Source organism: Pinus tabuliformis, chromosome 4_2 (genome assembly GCF_031772625.1).
Source record: "Pinus tabuliformis cultivar Carrire ecotype Pingquan chromosome 4_2, CPIR1, whole genome shotgun sequence".
In the NCBI taxonomy this organism is placed as follows: Eukaryota; Viridiplantae; Streptophyta; class Pinopsida; order Pinales; family Pinaceae; genus Pinus; species Pinus tabuliformis.
Window position 1 is genome coordinate 417,828,205 of NC_142304.1, and position 9,306 is coordinate 417,837,510.

Here is a 9,306-nt window from a genome sequence, read left to right on the forward strand (position 1 = left end):
GAATGGTAGATCCATGTCCAGATCAGGGATTGTGTGCTGGAAATGCAGAAAGAAAGGACACCTAAAGAAAGAATGTAGATCTTAGAAGGGAAAATAAGGAGATGCACAACAAGAAAACAATCATGAAGCAAATGTGACACGTGAGGTGTTACAAGATGCTTTGATTCATTCTATTGAAAATATTTCTGATTCCTGGGTGGTAGATTCAGGGGCCTCATTCCATGCCACACCTGATAAGAAATATTTTCATGACTATGTTCAAGGAGATTTTGGACAAGTCCATTTGGGTGATGATAAACCCTATTAAATTGTTGGAATGAGTAAGGTTCTTGTAAAATAACAGAATGGAAACCAATGGCTGCTAAAGGAGGTAAGGCATGTTCTAGATCTCAAGAAAAATCTGATTTCAACAGGGTAGTTAGGCGATGAAGGTTGTGCGACAACTTTCACAAATAAAGCTTGGAAGGTCACCAAAGGAGCCCTGGTAATAGCAAAAGGTGAAAAGGTTGGTACATTGTATTTATGCAATGGTATTTATAACTTTGTTAATGCTTTAACTTCCAAAGGAGCAGATGCAGCATTATGGCATCATAGGCTCAAACACATGACTGAAAAGGGGATGAAGATTATTCACTCAAGGAATTTGTTGCCGGGTTTGAAGAATGTTGATTTGGACTTCTGTGAGAATTTCATTTATGGAAAACAGAAGGGAGTCAGATTTATTAGAGTTGGGTAAGAGAAGAAGAGTGAAAAATTAGAGCGTGTGCATAAAGATGTATGGGGACCTGCTCAAGTATCATCTCTCGGTGGCTCTCATTATTATGTTACTTTTATTGATGATGCAACTAGAAAAACTTGGATTTATTGTTTAATAATAAATCAGATGTATTTGATACTTTCAAGAAATGGAAAGCTTTGGTTGAGATTGAGACAAGAAAGAAATTGAAGTGTCTCAGATCAGACAATGGAGGTGAATATTGCAGCAAAGAGTTTGATAGGTACTATTCAGAGAATGGAATTTGTAGAGAGAAGACAGTTCTAGGAACACCACAAGAAAATGGTGTGTCAGAAAGGATGACCAAGACAATCATGGAGCGTGCAAGGTGCATGAGATTGAATGTAGGATTGCCTTTACAATTTTGGGTAGATGTTGTAGACACTGCTATTTATCTAATAAATATAGTGCCTTCAAGTTCCTTGGATGGTGGTGTTCCAGAGGAAGCATGGACAGGTAAAAAGGTAAACTACCCTTTTTTAAAGCCTTTTGGTTGTGAGGCCTTTGTCCCTATTAATAAAGAAAATAGAACAAAGCTTGAGGCAAAGTCAAAGAAATGTACCTTTATTGTATATGGTGTTAATGATTTTGGTTATCGCTTATATGATTACGAAAATCACAAAATCATTAGGAGCATGGATGTAATATTCAATGAAAATGTCTTGTATAAGAATCAGTTGCATGAAAAGAAACAAGAAAAAGAAAACAAGGAATATGCAGTTCTTGATGAAATCACTGAAAAAGTAAAGGTGCCTGAAAATAATAATAATCAACAACCATAACAACAACAACCACCACAACAGCAACAAGCACCCCAAACATATGAAAGTGGAATTAAAAGATCTATCAGGATAAGTATACCCGCTAAACGATAGTCTCCTTCATTTTATTATTTATTGTTGACTCATTCTGGTGAACCCAAATGTTATGAAGAAGAAATGCAGGTTGAAAGCATGAAGAAGTGGGAGGTAGCCGTGGAAGAAGAGATGGACTCCTTAATGCATAACAAGACTTGGGACTTAGTCAAGTTGCCTACAGGAAAAACTACATTGAAAAATGAATGGGTTTATAGGCTGAAGGAAGAAGCTCAAGGAAAACAAAGGTACAAAGCTAGACTTGTGGTGAAGGGGGTTGCATAGAAGAAAGGTATTGATTTTGATGAAATATTTTCTCCTGTTGTTAAAATGACTTCAATCAAAACCATTTTAAGTCTAGTAGTAGTTGAAGATTTGCATCTTCAGAAGTTAGATGTAAAGACATCCTTTCTCCATGGGGATTTGGAGAAAGAGATATATATGCAGCATCCACAAGGATATGAGGTAAGAGGGAAGGAGAAACAAGTGTGCAAGTTGAAGAAGAGCTTGTATGGCTTAAAACAGGCTCCAAGGCAGTGGTATCTAAAATTTGACAAGTTTATGTCTGAACAAGGTTATACTAGATGTCACTCTGATCATTGTGTTTATTTGAAAAAGAAAAATGATGGAAGCTATATTATATTGTTATTGTATGTGGATGACATGCTTATTGTAGGGTCTAACATGCAGGAAATAAATGTGCTCAAAGGAAGATTGGAAAATTCATTTGCAATCAAGGATTTGGGAGCTGCAAAATGAATCCTTGGTATGAGAATAACTAGAGACAAAAAAATCACAAATTAACATTGTCTCAGAATGAGTACATACAAAAGGTGTTGAAAAGATTTAATATGCACAATGCAAAACCGATTAGTACACCTTTTGCTAGCCATTTCAAACTTAGTAGGGAAATGTTCTCAATGACCCAAGAAACATGGACTATATGTCTAAAGTTCCATACGGATCACTAGTTGGAAGCTTAATGTATGCAATGGTCTGCACAAGGCGTGATGTTGCACATGCAGTGGGAGTTGTAAGCAGGTACATGAACAATCTGGGAAAGGAACAATGGATGGCAGTGAAATGGATTCTCCTATATTTGAACGGTACCACAAATCAAGCATTATGCTTTGGTGGTTCAAACATTTCTCTACAAGGATATGTTGATGCAGATATGGCAGATGATAGAGATAAAAGGAGGAGCACTACAGGATATGTATTTACTGTAGGTGGAATAGTTATGAGTTGGGTTTGAAAAATCCAAATTGTTGTTGCACTTTCAACAATAGAAGTAGAGTATGTTGCTGCTACAGAGGCTAGTAAGGAAATGATTTGGTTACAAAGGTTTATGGGTGAATTGGGTAAGAAGCATGATATGGGCATGTTATACAGTGATAGCGAAAGTGCCATTCATCTTGCAAAGAACTCAACATTTCATTCAAGGACTAAACACATACAGCTCAAGTACCATTTCATAGGATCAGTGTTGGAAGATGGAGAGTTGAAGCTGCAAAGGATACACACTAGCTAGAACCTTGGAGATATGCTAACAAAAGTTGTAACGAGGGAGAAACTTAGAATATGCTCAATTTCAATTGGTCTTCAAGGATGATAATGAAGATCAGAAACAACGAGGTCCAAAGAGGAGTCATTGTCCAGCAAATGAAGCAGCAGTGGAGTTGCTACAATCATTCTCCAACGAGGAGATTGTTGGGTGTGGAGCAGGATTATCTAGAGGTATTTGTTTAAGCTAGATGTATACCCTAGGAAGTTTATAAATCCCTCCACGTAGGGGGCTGCTGGGGGGACTTGTCCCCCCCACGGGGGTCCTGGGGGACCAATTCCCCCCAGGTGGGGGGTTCAAGGGCTAGCGGTCCCCCGGCAGGGGTTTCGAGGGCAGCGCCCCCGAAGCTAAAAATAGATGTAAAATTGCCTTGTAAAAGTATAGTAATTTGTAGTCAATCTCGGTTGTTCATTAGGCAGATGATATCATGGTAGAACTTATGTTTAGTTTAGGGTTTTTTTCCCTAGAAGGAAACCCCTCTCTTTGTATGAGGGCATTGTATTGAGGCTGTGAAATAGATGTGTATCCTCTGAGCAAGAGATAGAGAGGTGAGACTGTGAGAGAAAATAGAGGATATTACTACAGATTTGTTGTAGGTTGAGTCTCTTCATTTTGCTGGATAATAGAAGGGAAGTACTAGCTATTCAGCGTGGATGTAGCCCAAACTGGGCAAACCACATATATCTTTGTCTCTCTGGTTTTATGCATTTTCTATGTTTATATTTATGCAGTATTCTATGTGTTCCATTGCTCTATAGTATATAATTTTCTAACAGCTAGAGAAAATTCTTCAGTAAGGGACCCACTAGGACCTTAATGTTCAATTACAATTGCATCCCAAACTTAGAAATTAGACGAAAGAAATGACCACTTGTTATGTAAATATGAAATTTACTTTTAAAAAATGTTTAAAAAGTCAATGCCTTTTCTCCATGGTAAAAAACGGGCCTTTACAACATAATACTTTTTATTTAGTCTAGGTTTTCATGGTCAATGTCAAGCCAATTAATGGTTGCACTTCAATATGTCGACAAGTCTAGAGACCATTTCATGAATATATTTTAGATTTTTCATGGATATTTTTTAAAGCTATATCAATTTCATCTTCTAGAATTTCCTATTAGTGCTTATGAAAACTCCATCAAGTTCAAAATAGAAATGTCAAGAGGTTATTATGTGTTTGCAATAGGGAGCTAGGGAGAGCAATTTTAGACAAAGGGAGACTATGGGTTGGGCACAGTAATGTTTTGACAATGAATTGGTTGGTTTCCTAAGTCATAGAAAAAATCAAGGCTATCTATGAGGGCATGATAGCTAGGGAGTACGAAAGTGTGCTAGGGAATGTCAAGTAGTGCTAACACATTCTAGATATTTCAAAGTAGGGAACATTTTAGGGGTGAAATTTTGCAAATGAGCTAATTTTTTTACATTTCCTCAAAAAAAATATTCTCCAATTTCATTAAAAAATTGCCTATTTTTTACATATATATGATTAAATGGATGATATTCACCAAAAGTTACCAATTTTAATAGTGAATTAAATATTTTTTATTGAATATTCGGCTACATTCTGTACATATGAACTTTCGAACCAAAATAGTCGCCTACAATACTAAATATAGGAAAATATTTAAATCCTTAAAAAATACCCTCGTTTAAAGGCATGTTAGGCTTGCTCATACATTTGAACTACTAAGGCATGCCAGGATGTGTCAATTTCCAAGGAGTGTTAGGGAGTGCTATGGAAACACAAGGGAGCACTAGGTCAAAATGCATGGAAATGAATGAATAAGAGTGTGTGATAGGGAGTGTGAGTGAGTTAGAATTGTGCTAAGGAGGAAGGGACGAGGTATGCTAGGATGTTCTAAGGTATGCTAGAGGCCAAGGTGGCATGTCAATATGTGTTAGGTTTTATAGTGTGCCAACCATGTCACGGAGTGCTAGTGGAATACAAGGGAGCACTAGGCCAAGGCGTACTAGAGTTAGACATCATGTGAGGGAATTCTAGGGTGTGCTAGGAGGTGCTAAAGCATGCCAAGGAAGGAAGATGATGCTAACACATGCCACATAATTCCAAGGGCTTGTTAGGCATGCCATGTGCTATGGCATGTCATGATGTAAACTATGTTTCTTAGTTGTTTTACGACCATAATTAGACATGAGCCTTGTCTTTGTAACTTGTTATGTGGGATAAGTTGAGGTTGGAAATGAGTAGCCTAAGATGAGTTATAGGGAGTTCTTAGGTGAAAATGGCATAGTCTAGTTGTAGTAACCGTAACTTGGTTAAGTTTTTGTAGTTGAGGTAGGACTTGGTTGGGTTCTTAAGTCCCAAAAAGAGTAAGGGTGGTTGCAAGGGCATGTTAGCTAAGGAGTGTCATGGTTTTCCAAGGAATGAAAATGTGTGCTAACATATGTCACACAATGTCAATGCATGTCAAGGAGAGCTAAGGAGTTCCAAGGTATTAGAAGAGGGAACTAGATCAATGGAAATGGATGAATAAGAGTGTGCACGAGGGAGTATCAGTGAATTCCACGTGTCCCAAGGATGAAGTGTGTGAGGAGAAGTTTAGAGTAAGACTTGTAGGAGGTAAGCGTACAGTTGCGATAAAGCGATGAACAAAGTAGTTTAAGGAAGAAGGAGACTTTGGGCTTGGCACAACACTATTTTTCCAATGACTTGGTTCGGTTCCCAAGTCATAAAGAAAGAAAGTCTATCTACAAGGGCATGATAAATAGGGAATGCTGAGGTCCCCCGGGAAATGCCAGAAAGTTCTAAATCATGCTGGATATTTCCAAAGCATGTTAGGCATGCCAAGACATGCGAAGATGTGCTAGGTGTTAGGGTGTGGTGCTAAGACATAGTAGGAAGTGTTAGGGAGTGGCAAGGAAACACAAGGGATCACTAGTTCTAAATGCATAGAAATGAATGAATAAGAGTGTCTCATAGGGAGTGTTAACAAGTTCTAGGTGTGTTAAGTGGGGAGGGACAAGTTATGCTAGGCAGTGTCAAGGCATGCTAGAGTGGTAGGGAAACATGCCTAGACATGCCAAGTGCTAGGGTGTGCCAATGTGAGCTAAGGAGTCTTAGGGAGTGCCAAGGAAACATAAAGGAGCACTATGTAAAAATGCTTGGAAATGAATGAATAAGAGTGTGACATGGAGTGTTAGCGAGTTCTATGTGTGTTGAGGAGGGAGTGAAAAGGTATCTTAGGTAGTGCTAAGGCATCCTAGAGTGTTAAGGAAACATCAAACCAAGATGTGTGAGGAGAAAGCGTGTGCCATCAGGTGCTAGGATGTGTTAGCTGCGAGTGTCAGGGAAACACAAGGGAACACTAATTCAAAATGCATGGAAATGATAGAATAAGAGTTTATGAAAGGAAGTGTTAGTGAGTTCTAGGTGTGCTAAGGAGTGAGTGAATGGGTATGCCAAGTAGTGCTAAGGCATGCTAGAGGCCACAGTGGCATGCCAAGATGTGCTAGGTGCTAGGGTCGCCAACACATGCCACGGAGTGCTAGGGAAACATAAGGGAGAACTAGGTCAAAATGCATGGAAATGAACAAATAAGAGTGTGTGATAAGGAGTGTCAGTGAGTTCTAGTTGTGCTAAGGAGAAAGTGACAAGGTATGCTAGGTAGTGCTAAGTAATGGTTGAGTGCCATAGAGACATGTCAATATGTATGAGGTGATAGGGTGTCCCAATGTGTGCTAGGAAGTGTTAGAGAGTGTCAAGTAAACTCAAGGGAGAAAAAGGTAAAAATGAATGGAAATGAATGAATAAGAATGTGTGACAAGGAGTGTTAGTGATTTCTAGGTGTTTTAAGGAGGGAGTGACAAGGTTATATGCTAGGCAGTGCTAGGGCATGCTAGAGTGCCAAGGCATGTTAGTGAGTGATAGGGTGTGCTAGGGAGTGTCAAAACATGCTAAGGAATGCAGGGGGTGCTAAGTGCATGTGCCACATAGTGCCAAAGGATTCTATGATGTGTTAGGTGCTATGGAATGTTAAGATGTAAACTGTGTTCCTTAGTTGTTTTATGGCCATGGTTGGGTTTGAGCCTTATCTTAGTAACTTGTTAATTGGGATGAGTTGAGATGAAAATGAATGAATAAGTGTTTGTGATAGGAAGTGTCAATGAGTTCTAGGTGTGATGGGGAGGGATTGACAAGGTATGCTAGGAAGTGTTAAGGCATGTTAGAGGCTAAAGCAACTTTCCAAGATGTGCCATGTTCTAGGGTGTGCAAATACATTCCAAGGAGTGTTATGCAGTGCTAGGAAAACACAAGGGAGCATTATTTCTAAATGCATGGAAATGAATGAATAAGAGTGTGTGATAGGGAGTGTTAGTGAGTTATATGTGTGCTAAGGAGGGAGTGATAAGGTATGCTAGGTAGTGCCAATGCATGCTAGAGTCCTAGGGAAACATGCCAATATGTACCAAGTGCCATGGTGTGTCAATACATGCTAAAGAGTGTTAGCAAGTGTTAGGGAACCTCAAAGGAGCACTGGGTCGAAATGCATGGAAATGAATGAATAAGAGTATGTGACAAGGAGTGTCAGCGAGTTCTAGGGTTTTTAAGGAGGGAGTGACCTGGTATGCTAGGTAGTCCTAAGGCATGCTAGAGTGTCAAGGAAACACACAACCAAGATGTGACAAGTGCCAAGGTGTGACAATGCATGCTAGGAAGTGTTAGGGAGTTCGAGGGAAATAAAAGCGAGAAATAGGTCAAATTAATGCAAGGAAATGAATGAATAAGAGTTTGTGACATGAAGTGTTAGTGAGTTCCACATGTGTTAAGGAGTGAGTGACAAGGCATGTTAGGCAGTGGTAAGGCATGCTAGAGGCCAAGGCTACATTCCAAGATGTGTCAGGTTCCACGGTGTGCCAGTGTATGACATGGAGTGTTTGGGAGTGTCAAGGAAACACAAGGGAGCACTAGTTTCAAATGCATGGTAATGAAGGAATAAGAGTGCGTGACAAGGAGTGTCAGCGAGTTGTAGGTGTGCTAAGTAGGTAGTGACAAGGTATGTTAGGTAATGCTAAGGAATTCTAATGTGTTACAGCGACATGCCAAGATGTGCCAACTATCAGGGTATGTCAATACGTGTTAGGGACTGTCTAGGAGAACCATGGAAACACAAGGGAGAACTAGTTCAAAATTCATGGAAATGAATGAATAAGAGTGTGTGATAGGGAGTGTTGGTGAGTTTTAGGTGTGCTAAGGAGGGAGTGACGAAGTTATATGATATGCAGTGCTAAGGCATGGTAGAGTGCTAGGGCATGTCTGGGACTGGTAGTGTGTGCTAGGGAGTGCCAAAGCATGCCAAGGAATGCAGAGGATGCTAACACGAGCCATATAGTGCCAAGGCATTCTAAGACGTGCTAGGTGATATTGCATGTCAATATGTAACCTGTGTTGCTTAGTTATTTTACTACCATGATTGTATGTAGGATGAGTTGCAATTGGACATGAGTATTCTAGGATGATTTACAGGTAGTTCATAGGTGAACAAGACATATGTTGAATTTCCACAACACATTAGAATCTAGCTTTTCTCCTAGAATCATTGATGTAAACACACTCAAGTTCCACAACACATCTACTTTAATGCACAATGAAATATACACACATCACATAATCAACTAGTGCACATGAAATTTTTTAATTTTTTCAAACCCCACTTCATTATATTAAAAACTATAATACAATAGGCTAGAGCTCCCATACTCGGGATCTTAACCCTTCACAATCACATTGATACAAGGAATACAACTAGGGCTTTGTTTTAGTCCTTTGAAAGCCAATCTATGGTGAACAAGGTAACACTTGATCTAATTGTTGATCGAGGCCACACAAAACCTTCTCAGTCCACATGTCATGAACACATATGGAAGGTTCTCTTGCCTCCCATTCTGCAACTCCTTAATCTGCCTCCATCAATGAGCTCAACTCCTTTAGCTTATTGAACTTAGCTCAACAAACTCTACCCTTTAGCTTCCTCCTTTGTTCTCAAGGTTTGCAACACTTAAGGTATTTGATGAGCTGTTTACAACTCCATTTTTGAACAACTCTTTGGTATTCCCACTTTTTCCATACTATTGATCTAAGGTGACAA